This window comes from Carcharodon carcharias, chromosome 19 (genome assembly GCF_017639515.1).
Source record: "Carcharodon carcharias isolate sCarCar2 chromosome 19, sCarCar2.pri, whole genome shotgun sequence".
Classification (NCBI taxonomy): Eukaryota; Metazoa; Chordata; class Chondrichthyes; order Lamniformes; family Lamnidae; genus Carcharodon; species Carcharodon carcharias.
Genome location: NC_054485.1, coordinates 27,138,969 through 27,152,266, shown reverse-complemented (window position 1 = coordinate 27,152,266; position 13,298 = coordinate 27,138,969). Strand labels below are relative to the sequence as shown.

Sequence of the window (13,298 nt, the reverse complement as noted above, 5' to 3'; positions counted from 1 at the left end):
GCTCAGCGACAGTGAGTGCAGAGGACACTCTTTCCAGACTGCTTCACAGCAATGGTGACTGCAAAGGACACTCTTCCCAGACTGCTTCACAGCAATGATGACTGCAGAGGACGCTCTTCCCAGACTGCTTCACAGCAACAGTGATTGCAGAGGGCACTCTTCCCAGACACCAGCAATGAGTCAAACAAAAATCAAATTCCAGTATGAACCCCAACCAGATTTGTAAACCAATTCTGGGAGGGTGAATCCCACAAAAATCATTTTAAACGTTTAACCTACCTGCTACACTGTGCAGCACTCCTTTTAAAGACTGCTAGTTAGGCCACTCAACGCATGAAGTAATGGGTGCAGTGTATGTGGCATGTGCTCTGCTCACTGTGGCCTGAAAATACATCAGGAGTTCCTCAGAGTAGTGTCTCAACCCAACTATCTTCTGCTGCTTCTGCCATGACCATCCCTCTATCTTAAGGTCAGAAATGGGAACGTTCATTGATGATCTGCAGTGTGCAGTTCCATTCACAACTCCTTAGGTAATGAAGTAGTCCATATTTACATGCAGCAAGACCTAAACAACATTCAGGCAATGACCATCTCCAACACATCCTGGGGTTAGTATTAAACAGAAGGTCAACTAAATTGGCTACATAAATATTGTAGCTGCAAGAATAGGTCAGAGGTGTGCACTTTGCAGCAACTGACTAGCCTCCTTAGTCCCCAGGACTTTCCAGTACCTAAAGAGCACAAATAAGAGTGTGGTGGAATACTCCCCACTTGCCAGAATATGTGCAGTTCCAAGAAACATTCAAGAAACTTGATACCATCCAGGAAAAAGCAGCCCATTTGACTGGCACCCCAGTCACTACCTTAAACATTCACTCCCTCCAGCAGCAGCCCAAAGTGGGTTCAGTGTGTACCATTGCCAGGATATATTGCAGCACCTCCTAAATGCATGACCTTTACCACCTAGAAGGACAAAAGAGACAGGCACATGGGAACACCACCACCTGTGCATTCCCTTCCAAATCACACAGCATCTTGACTTGGATGCAGTTCCTTCATTGTTATTGAGTCAAAATCCTGAACTGCTTACCTGACCTTACAGTATTGCGGGAGTACCTATACCACATAGACTGTGGCATAGCCCTTCAAGGCATCAACTCACCACCACCATCCTGAGGGCACTTAGGGGTGGGAATTAATTATTGGCCCTGCCGGTAGCACCTATATTCAATGAATAAAGGGAAAAAAAACTAATGAGTAACGTTGGTTGTGTGGATGGTACAGTCTTCAGCTTCTAGCACATTAACTGGCAGCATGCTTTTGAAACAAATTAGACACCTTCTAGAATCCATCACCTTCACCCAAATATACCTGTAACATGCTGGAAAAGGTGCACTTAAAATTGGTTTTCTTTCCCATATATTATGCATATGATTAAATACTGTAAGTCAATTGCAAATGCCTTGGGGGATTTATATGGGGAGTAGCATATGAGACATCAAAGGCTGTATATCCAGACATCTGATAATATTCCATTGGCTGCTGTTAAGGAACATATTTCTAAAAATTGACTTAAAAAACATTCCAAATATTCAACTTCAGAAATATCATGAGAAGCCATAACAATTGAAACAGAACATCATACATAAGCCAGTTTATTGATTAAAATGTCATTTTTAAAACATGAGCACATTCCTTACAACATTTTGTTAACATAGTAAAACAGCAACAAACTGTGTTGTTAATGTGAGTAGCATGGACCTGGAGATAGAATCAGAGCCCAGTATTACTTTGTGGTAACCATATGGTTGCAACATGTTAACCACTGGCACCACAAGCCAATCAAAATCCTTACAAAAGTACTCAAGGTGGCCATTTTCCATTCAACTCCAGATTTACTTTGGGTTAGTTACTGAAGGACCATGATTAAATGAAGCAAGAAGTTTGCTGAAGAAAACAGATTACATGAAACTAATAGGACATTGCAGAATTCCCAGTTTTATTTTTTGTAGTGTATGATTAAGGACAACAAAAAACATTGAAGTAAAGAAACCAAAGCAAAGAAAAAGTTCACTGCAAATCAAATCATAGCACAGTTGCCTGGTGAAGAATGGAATGATGTAGTTAAAATTTAAAAAAGATCAGACACAGAGAGGAATAAGCTCACCAGGGAGAGTAAGTCACGGAAGAAAAAGGAATCCACTTCTGACCACAAAGGATAAACTATTACCCATCTGTAATGGCAGAGAGAGATAAAACCCCAATTAACATAAATATGAAAGCAATACCTTAATTAAATCTGCAATATTTTAAAAAATTGGTACTTCTCAAACTTGTATAAAACATCTCCTTTGTGTATCATGAAACAAAGAAAAGCCAATGCAACTTGGCCAGATATCTCACTTGGAAAATATAATGGAGACCGCAGTTGAATGCCACAGCAAATAAATCGTTTTAACAGAGACAAGAAACATGTTGAAAGGGGAGTGAATGAAGGGGGAGAAAATGGAGATAAGTTAGCAAGAAATAAATCAAATATAACAATTAAGGAATAACTAGGACGGGGAGGGGAAGAAACAGAAAATAAGAGAAGCAGAAGTCATGAACTTAGTCTTAGTATTGATGGTGTTCTTAAAATATAGTCAAGGAAACATTTTGTTCAATTTTGAGCTCTTAATACAAATAGCATAATTCTGGCCAGTTCTGAGTGATTGGAATTATTTTGAGAAAATCCCTCCTTCAAGTAAAAAAACATGAGCTTTAATGATAATTTGCTTCCCCTAGCTCACATTACACAGATCAGTATCAGGCCAATCAAACTCAGTACTTAACAGTGTGTTTCTACTGAGCTACAGTTCCAAGACACTCTCAGAATAAGCAACATCAAAGTCCAAACTCTGGCAAGATATTTATGTTGAAATGTAATCGATTATGTTATCTGGGGCTAAAATAGATTGGCTGGATTAGTTGCTGCAATTTTTTAATTTCTTGCAGCTGTACATTAATTACACCTTTAGTTTCCTGGAGGATACAGTAAATGTCTACATCATTTTTAAAAGACAATTTGAAACACTTTAATTAAGAAGCCACATATTGAACTCTAATGACCTCTTGCCATATTATCATCTATAGAGGACAGGCCACAGATAAAAGTGCCTCAGAATGAACCTATTATACAACAGAACATTCTGGTATCTTGCTAGAAATGCAGAGCTTGAAAAAAATTCCATTCCTTCCATATATACTGTTTCTTCAAAGAAACTACCATCTGATCACATCAATCTTAAAATCACCACCAAAATCTGAGATAATCCACAACTTAATCAAAAATTGTATCTCAGGTTAAACAGTATAAAGACCATAATGCTTTCATTATGGGTGAAATTGGACTAAACCAATTATGGTAAAATGTTGAATTGGTTCCTTAGAATTTCTTTTTAACATAATTGAAGCATTTAATTGCAAACACTGCACTGCAAGACCACAGAAATTTGGGGTTCAATTCAATGCTGTGTTAACAGTCGCAGTCCAGGTTACATAAATGGAATTACAGTTGGCCCTCAACATCCCTGGATTATGAAGGTGGGATGGGAGAAAATATCCAGAGGTCCTCTCCCTCTCTTTGTTCTCTAGTGACATTTTCTAGAAGCGCACAAAATTAACTTTGGGTGAGAACAGGTTTGGGCTGAATTATACAGTTCTGACAAAATGCTATCGGCATGAAACATTAACTCTGTTTCCCGCTGTAATGTTGTGAGCTTGCAAGGTGCACAATGCTGACATCAACCACATGAATTGGCTATTTTGGCATCTATCTTTTTTTGCAAGTACCTTTCAATACGTTACAGGCTTAGGCAACAAAATGGAATCAAGGTACAAATGTAAGGCGGAAATTCCAAAGCTAATTGAGCATTCTGGTCCCATTATCCATAACACTGAAGCAGAACAACGCTGAATGAGGCAATTTAAAATGGGGACTTACTGTAGTGCCCAAGTCAGACAAAGTCATGAGATTATCTTTAGCAATGACAAAGTCACAATCAACTAAACAGTGGATAACAAACAGTATCCATTACCAATCTCCCAAGATTTATATGCAGAGCTAGCGAGAAACTGAAATCTTTCTGCAATCATTGTAATGAGTTGGCAGGTCCAGGGTTGCATCACAGGGGTCACAGAGTGGTGGTACCTAGCTGTTTGATAGATAGGATTCTGTTAGAACTCCATACTGAACACACAAAAATAGTCAGTATGAAATCTGTAGCAGGAGCATCCATTTGTTGGCCTGGTCTAGTCCTAGAATCAATGGTAAACAAATGTACTATCCACTAAAACTGTAGAAATAAGGCACTAAAAACTCTTTTTAGTCATGGCCAAGTGAGCCATTTCCAAGAGTTAATATAGGCTTCTGTGAAAAGGAAAATGACAATTTCTTGGTGCTCATCAATAGCCACTCAAAATGGATCAAAGTAAAGTACATGGGCCAATTAAAGCACAAATGTTGAGCGAACCATTGAGTTATGGTCCATTTCTGCTTGCCATGGATTACCCGAGAAGCTTGTCTCAGACAATGGCCTTCAATTTCACTCTGCCCAATTCCAAAATTTCGAGAAGCAAATGGGATCAAACGTGCCCTTAGTCCTCCTTACCATCTTGCAATAAATGAAGCAGCTGAAAGATCTGGTAGGATAGTTAAAGAAGCCATCACGAACAATGTGCTGTATGGGTGTTTGAATTTTAGCATGAAACAGCAATTATTTGAGTTTGGTTCTACTAGAATTGACTGTTACATTTAGACGCGAACTGTTCAATCAAAAATATCAGAATGACACAAACCAAAAGGAATGCAGTTTCAAGAGAAATTAGCATTTTTCTGTTGAGTCCATCTCACAAATCCCACAAATGGGATGTGGGAAATGTAGTAGAAGTTTGTGGAACTAAAACATACTGAAATTGATGGAAAGATAAGAAATGTTGATGTAGAACACATGATACCAGCAAGGCATGAACCAAAACATGAGCATGATCTATTTGATCGTGAGTTCACGCCAGAATGTGAACCAATTCAGACTTCAGTATCTGAAGTAGCAATTTCTGAGAAAGAAACAGGGTCTTGAGAACACAGAGCCAAAGTCAAACAGTCCAAAATCTGACTCCACACCAAAGCATGTAAGGAGATCAGGAACGCTTTGTAAGTTATTAAACTTGAATTATAGATATAGTTTTAAAAGTCGGCTGTAATCGTGCCAAGTGTGCATATTCACAGAGGGTTGTTTATTTGCTTTTCACCATTACAGTTGTCCAGAAGTGAAGCCGGAAATAGTTTCTTAAAAATTTTTTTTAAAGGAAAGCAGTTTAATGTATTGTTATGAGCATACACAGTGCAGAATGATATCATTAAACAAGTGACCTGGACATGGTGTCTCTCGGGTGTCTCTCAATATGTATGTTCCCTACTGGTGCTGCCAGACTTTTGAGTATTTTCAGCATTTTCTGTTTTTACTGGGGCTTCAAGTTCACATCATAACACTTATTGTTATTTGATTAATTGGTAAGGTATCAGATGACAACCAGCACAAAAACACAGGATCATAACCCAGCAAGTAATTTAGTAATTCATGTCTTCAGAAGAGAGAGAAGAATATTTTTAAAAATTACAAAGTTCTATTAAAATTGTATTGTTAGCAGATAAGAGTTTTGTGATAGAGCCAAGGTTAGCTTTAAGATTACAATCTGACATCAAGGGTCAAATTTTAACCATTTCCACCCAGAGCAAATCAGTTAAAATGTCTCATGTGACTTACCCACTCTGATCCTACTGCATTCACGTGGCTCTTAACATTAGCCTGTTCTTTATAGCAGGAGAGCAAGACACTCACCAGAGGCAGCAGGACCCACTTTAAAAATGCAGATCAGGCTTCAATGACATCATCGGGACTCTATTGCAATCTTAACCCGAGGCCGGTGCAGGCAAACCATTGTGGTTTCCCCATGAGATCAAACCTGTTTGGAAGTCTTATAGGTTTTACAAACCTAAATTTTACGAAACTAGAAGAGAAATGATTTTTAAATACCTATATAGATCTACAAATTACTACTAAAACTCCTAAATCTTCTAATCAGTTTAACTCCCAGTTACACTTTTGTTAAGGCAACAGTGAGACACATCGATTTTGAAAAGCCGAGGGAAAGAAACACAATACCCTGAGCAAGTTGAAATCAAAGTGAGTTGTATTAACTTCAGTCCTTTGATGACAACAGCTTAAGGCATAGATGTAGAAGGCTTTTACACAGGCTGTGGTCCTTTATACATATTTTCCCCTTTGAATGCAAATACCCATTGTTTCACTTTGTCTTTGGACCGACATTAGCAGAACTTTCCAGAAAGATCTTGGAGATTGTTGTGGTCACTTTAACAAACAGACCGTAGGAGTCTCAGGTACAGGTTTCAATCGTTTATTCGAGCAATTGCAAGGAGAGCACCATCTCAATGCAGCTTGAGACAGTATTCTGCTAAATTACAAGTGTTTAACATATTTATACATTATTGGTCACGTACAAGAACATTCTTCAGATTCTGATCTCATCAACATATAGGTTTACATTAAACAGACATCTCTGGTAACATGTACGTGCATCGTATGTCCCTATTTTCCACCCAGGCAGAGACCTTCCCTCCTACCTAAACTAGGACTATCTGTTCTTCCCCTCTCTGTTGAAGAGCACACTTAATCTTAGTTGTTATTGCCAATATTCTGACTGCAGTCTGGCTCCCAAGGCCTTTCTGCTGTTTGCAGGCCCTAAGGCTGTGTAAGGTTCATCTGGTAACCTTTAACTGTCAATGTGCTTGATAGCTCTGGTTGCCTGGAGATTTTAAGTAATTCATTCCTTTTCAATAAATTCTCCCTTACCGTAAATTCTTACTTGCTTTCTTCCCCTTAACAGTTCCCCCCTTTTGGCCTTTGGCCTAGCCCAAGGTAGCCAACTATAGTGGTGCTGTCTGTCCCTTTACGCACTGCCGCCCATTGATGCTGGCCAGTCATCCAGCTTTGGGTTGTAAAAGGTATCGTCAGACCACCTGCATCATCTGGTCGTTCAACTCAGGCCTCTGGCTTACTAAACTTCGTCCCCACCGGTATAAACTCCCCCAGCGCCACCTTAACTAGGGAATGGGAGATAATCCGAATCCACAGGTGTATTTGTACCTTTGAGCTCCAGTTCTACCACCACCATGTGGAAAAACCTATTTGCTCGATATCCTCTTTTAAGGCTCTAACCTGTTGCTGCAGTTTATAGTAAGTTCTGTATATCTGCTGAGCCTGTCTCCAAATCGTGGTTAGGTGCTTGGGTAATAAGGGAATTTCATAGGACAACTGGTTCAAATACTGTGAGGTTATCCTTAAGGCTTTCCTTGACCTGAATAGTAGTCGTTCCTCTCTTGTATATTTCGACCAGTTCCACTTTCCCTACCCTTGCTGGCACCTGTGGGTGTAGGCACACTGAATGATTATGGATGGGGCATATCCGGTTGTTCACGTACTGGATTATTTCCTGCCACATGGTGATACAATATCTCCCATTCCCTGATATGAATCCATCTGGATAGGCCCCCTCCACTCCTTCCAGTCTACTGTCTCCTGCTGCTGTCCAACCTCGGACCTCAATTCCTTTAAACTGCTGACACAACTCTACATTGCACCTTCTTATCCTGTCTTTCAATGGCTCAGTATCTTCACTTCCAGTGATGGTTCTCTCTGCGAGCCGCTTAACTCTGCCTGTCATCATAGTGTTAATCCTGTGGCCTTACTTTTTGTAGCTCGCAGGCACATTTATACAATCAATAATACATCTATTTAGCCTTTCTCCAGCTTTCCCTTTACCTGTATCCATCTTGTGGTAAATTGTTGTTAAGTATTATTTCTCCTTACATTTCAATTCCTGAACTACAGATTCCACACAGTTTTACCTCTAAGTTTTTTTCCCCCTGACCATGATCATCCTAAGCTTCTCTTGATGTCAGTTTCTCAATTGTCCTTGATCGTTTATAATGTTTCCTTGCTCTTTAGGCCATATTAACTATTCCATGTCAATGAGGATCTCTGTCTCTAGATCCTTGCTATTTCCCCCTGTGTTTTTCCAATGTCTCAGTTGATGACCAGATTATCAAATTCACTTCCCTTAAAAAAGTTTGCATATTGTGTCTTCTTTCCCTAACTATTTCTCCTGTTTGCTTCATAACATTTTACACATGCAACAGCTACCATCTTATCTTGTTCAGGTTGCCTGCAGAGACTTTAAAATAAATAAAATAATCTCATAACAGTTTTAAAAACAGAAATCAGGCATTGAAATGTTCCTTACCTTCTTCTCAAGCAACATTTTATTGTCTCAAAAGTAACCCACTAAATTGTGTCTGACCCATTTCTTTTAGAATTATCAAGGTCTTGAGCTTAGCTTCATATTTTGGGAACAGACTTACAAATACAAAAGCTTGCAGCATTTGAATCAGTGCCAATTGTTGTCAAACCTTTTAAAATGAAAATTCCCTTTTGAGAAATTATTAGGAACCAAACCTCAAATTTTAAACTTTGTAAGAAATGTAATTTACGTTATCAAAATTAAAACAACCTCTTTCTTATGTGTTTTGATTTGTATCCAAGTTATAATTCCCGTACACAAAAACAGAATTACCTGGAAAAACTCAGCAGGTCTGGCAGCATCGGTGGAGAAGAAAAGAGTTGACATTTTGAGTCCTCATGACCCTTCCACAGAACTGAGCGAATATAAGGAGAGGGGTGAAATATAAGCTGGTTTAAGGTGGTGGTGGTGGGGGGGGTGGGGGGGGGAGAGGATTTGGGGAGGGGGTGTGGGTGGTGTGGTTGTAGGGACAAGCAAGCAGTGATAGGAGCAGACAATCAAAAGATGTCATAGACAAAAGAACAAAAGAACACAGAGTTGTTGAAGGTAGTGATATTATCTAAACGAATGTGCTAATTAAGAATGGATGGTAGGGCACTCAAGGTACAGCTCTGGTGGGGGTGGGGTGGAAAGACTAGCGGGGCATAAAAGATTTAAAAATAATGGAAATAGGTGGGAAAAGAGAAATTTATATAAATTATTGGTAAAAACAAAAGGAAGGGGGAAGAAACAGAAAGGGGGTGGGGATGGAGGAGGGAGTTCAAGATCTAAAGTTGTTGAATCCAATATTCAGTCCGGAAGGCTGTAAAGTGCCTATTCGGAAGATGAGGTGCTGTAATTCCCATATGTTTATCAACACATTCTTTATCTTAGATAGCATTCTAGTGATTCAAAAGTAATCTTCTAAACTACACTGCACTTTACACCTCAAACCTTGTCCCAACTTCAAATTACAGTGCTGTTGAGATGCAGATTTCCTTTCATATTTAATTCATCTCTTCAAAAGAAACCCCTTTTTATCCAAAGGAACCACCTAGACCGTGTGTTTAAGCCTTTTGGTTTTCCTAGAATCCCTATGAATTTTAGGTAATCTTTTCTTCCCTCAGAATTTTAGAATACTAACTCATTTAAGTTAATGTACTCGTATGTATCAATCCCAATCAGCTTGGAAGCTGGTGATACTAGTCTGCAAGGGGGTGGTACAAAGGTTGGTTCATCTGACATAAAACTCTCATATTCTAAGTGAAACTCCAAATAGCAGTGGGGGAAATAAAGGGATCTTGAAGGGTCCACCTATAGGGACAATCAAACTGACGAAAGCTCACATTTCCCCAGCTCCTGCCTGTCAGTGCTTATTAACTCCCTAGGGATACCCCCCTTTTTCTCTTTCTCTCTCTCTCTCCAGCATAAGCAGCTCTTGTAACTTAGATCAATTCATTTTTTTAAGTTACAGAAAATTCAGTAGCAGACCTTTCGGGTCCCAATCATCCTTCCACATTTTTTGGAAAATCTCGACATCCCGCACGGGACATTATACACCCCCAATTCGTTTCTCCCTCCCCCAAGGCTTCCTTAACTGCCTCCTCAAAGTCCCTGCGCAGGGCTGTCACCTTCTCTCGATCTGGGACGTCCCCAGGTTTTGCCCAGTCTGCACTTCTAGACTGCAGGGGTAATCTTCCCCAGATATCCCCTGGGCATTAAGCATTCACCAGTATGTGGGTATCAAAGGGTTACATTGCATGGAAATCTTGCATTTCCCGCAGTTTGGTCCAAAAATCTGGGTTGCTATGCCGAATTTTAAGTCTCAGCAGTTCTTTAACCAAAACCTGCTTCTCCCCTGGGCTGAATGGTACCTGCTTAACTTTCTCCGTAACCCTCTCGATCTCCTCATCCTCTCCCTATTCCTCAGCCCCCCTTTCTCCCTTCAGTTTTTAATTCGCCTTTCCTGACTTTACTTTTCATAACAGTTACTGCCATAGGGGCCATGGGATTCAACGGGCACAGTGGGGGCGGTTGTTTCATATGAGGGGGGTTTTGTCCAAACTCCATCATAGGTTTCTCCTTCAGAGCTCTCCCCCTCTTGACCAGTGTCATTACAAGCTGCCACCACTGCTCTGATCTGTCCTGAATCTGACTGTCTCTCTCTCTCTAATCGATTGGAGCTTAGTATTAACCTGTCTGCACAACTGCAGGTACAAGATAATAATAACCACCACCCCTTTCTTTTCCTTATCCTTTTTCTGCTCTATCCACCACTGTTTTTGTTCTCTGGGGGTTCCCCTGTGGATTCCACCCCTCCCTCTGCATTTTTGTGATTAGTCTTGACAGTTGTTCTGCTATGAACCTTGTAATGGAGTCTGTGGTTCCCCAATCGAGTTCCATAGCACTATTCTGCTTCCCTGACGGCACTCTGTTCTTATTCCCGTCTATCTCTGCGCGGTATGTTTGCGCGGCCCTAACAATTTAGTTTCTTGCGGTATGTGTGGTTTCAATTATTTCACTGGGGTCTGGCCTCCATGTGCGGCTTCGGCTAAGGTTAGATTTCAAACTGTAACCCGCAAGCACGGCTCCGCCTCCTCTTAACTGGGGTCTGGCCTTCCTGCGCGGCTTCGGTTATGGTTGTATTTCAAACCGTAACCCATCAGCATGGCTCCGCCTCCTCTTTTCGGTAGTAATCTGGCCTTCCTGCAAGGTTTTGGCATCGCTAGCCCGCCTGCACAGCTCTGCCTCCTATCCTGGCGCCTCCTATCTCCTGTCCTGAATCCTCCTCCCAATTCTTTGATAATTGACTACTACTATGGGTGGTAAATAAATATACTCACCCACTTTGCAGAGCCGTCCCGAGGGTCCAATCCGAGTATCCTGCCGACTACGCCAAACTGTTGTGGTCACTTTGACAAACGGATCACAGGAGTCTCAGGAACAGGTTTCGATCATTCATTCGAGCAATTGCAAGGAGAGCACCATCTCAATGCAGCTCGAGACAGTATTCTACTAAATTACAAGTGTTCAACATATTTATACATTATTGGTCACATACAAGAACAGTTTTCAGATTCCGATCTCATCAACATATAGATTTACATTAAACAGACATCTCTGGTAACAGGTACATGCATTGTCTGTCCCTATTTTCCACCCAGGCAGAGACCTTCCTTCCTAGCTAAACTAGGACCATCTGTTCTTCCCCTATCTGTTGAAGAGCACACTTAATCTTAGTTGTTATTGTCAATGCTCTGACTGCAGTCTGGCTCCCAAGGCCTTTCTGTTGTTTGCAGGCCCTAAGGCTGTGCAAGGTTCATCTGGTAACCTTTAACTGCCATTGTGCTTGGTAGCCCTGGTTGCCTGGAGATTTTAAGTAATTCATTCCTTTTCAATAAATTCTCCCTTACCATAAATTCTTACTTACTTTCTTCCCCCTAACAGAGATCATTAGGGATTAACCGAAGAGGAGACATAAGGCGGGGGGGCGGGGGGGGAAGAGAGCTGGGGGTGAGGATAAACAGATAAGGTAAAGACAAACAATATCAGGCTAGAATGAGATAAAGAGGCCTTGCTTGGGTAAGGAAAACATACATACCTGGGACTGGGAACATCTGCTTATTATGTGTTTGTGTACTGACATGAATGGAATTTGAAAATAACGCAATATGTGCATGACTAACTCTGTATAAAAAAAATCGTTTTTTTGTAACCAGTGGAGATCTGTTCTTAGCTAGTATAAGACACTCTCTCTGTGTCCACATGAATAAAATGATTGCTAACCTGTATCTGAGTCTCCTGTGGTCGATTCTAAGAAGGCACCACAACAGTAGGAAGGATGTGAATACATTGGAGAGAGTGCAGAAGAGGGTTACAAGAATGGTTCCAGGGATGAGAAGCTTCAGCTATGAGGATAGATTGAAGAGGTTGGGATTGTTCTCCTTGGAGAGAAGGTGGCTAAGAGGAGATTTGATAGAAATGTTCAAAATCATGAGGGGGTTGGGCAGAGTAGATAAGGAGAAGCTGTTCCCGCATGTAAAAGGACCAAGAACGAGAGGGCACAGATTTAAAGTGATCTGAAAAAGAAGCAAATGTGACGTGAGAAATAACTTTTTCACAGGACGAGTGGTTCGGGTCTGGAAAGTTTATAGTGGAGGCAGGTTCAATCCAGGCATTCGAGAGGGCAGTAGGTGATTATTTGAATAGAAACAATGTTCAATGGTTCAGGGAAAAGGCTGGGCAATGGCACTAGGTCATAATGCTCATTTGGAGAACCTGTACAGACACAATGGGCTGAATGGCTTCCTTTTCTGCAGATAAAATACTGTGATTCTGTGATAAAAACAAAAAACTGCGGATGCTGGAAATCCAAAACAAAAACAGAATTACCTGGAAAAACTCAACAGGTCTGGCAGCATCGGCGGAGAAGAAAAGAGTTGACGTTTCGAGTCATGACCCTTCAGTTCTTTTGAAGGGTCATGAGGACTCGAAACGTCAACTCCTTTCTTCTCCGCCGATGCTGCCAGACCTGCTGAGTTTTTCCAGGTAATTCTGTTTTTGTTACTGTGATTCTGTGTTTATTTAAAATGCAAATATTCCCTTTACATTTCACATGCTCAAACTTCCCATGTTTACCTAATTAACATTTCAAACCTAACTTCTCTTCTTACATCAAAGCACCCAGACTAGCTGACTCTAATTCAATTAAGTCTCTCTCAGACACTCACACATCCCACTATTACTCTATTTCACAATAAATTCCAATAACATTATGCAAATTATTAAATCTTCCTGACACAACTACAATCTGTAACCTCATAGCCCAGCATATCCCCCACTCTACCACCAAGCCAAGAGAGCAACCCAGGTTCAATGAAGAGTGCAGGAGAGCATGCCAG

General features: G+C 40.7%; 1 protein-coding gene across 1 annotated transcript in view; it reads right to left on the bottom strand.

The window, feature by feature from the left end:
• Positions 1-1,639: 1,639 nt before the first annotated feature.
• Positions 1,640-13,298, bottom strand: part of trappc3 (trafficking protein particle complex subunit 3) — a 45,312-nt gene continuing 33,653 nt past the window's right edge. Inside the window, exon 6 of the mRNA XM_041212664.1 lies at positions 1,640-2,234. The gene's annotated coding sequence lies outside the window, so the exon portion shown is untranslated. The remainder of the gene's footprint in view (positions 2,235-13,298) is intronic.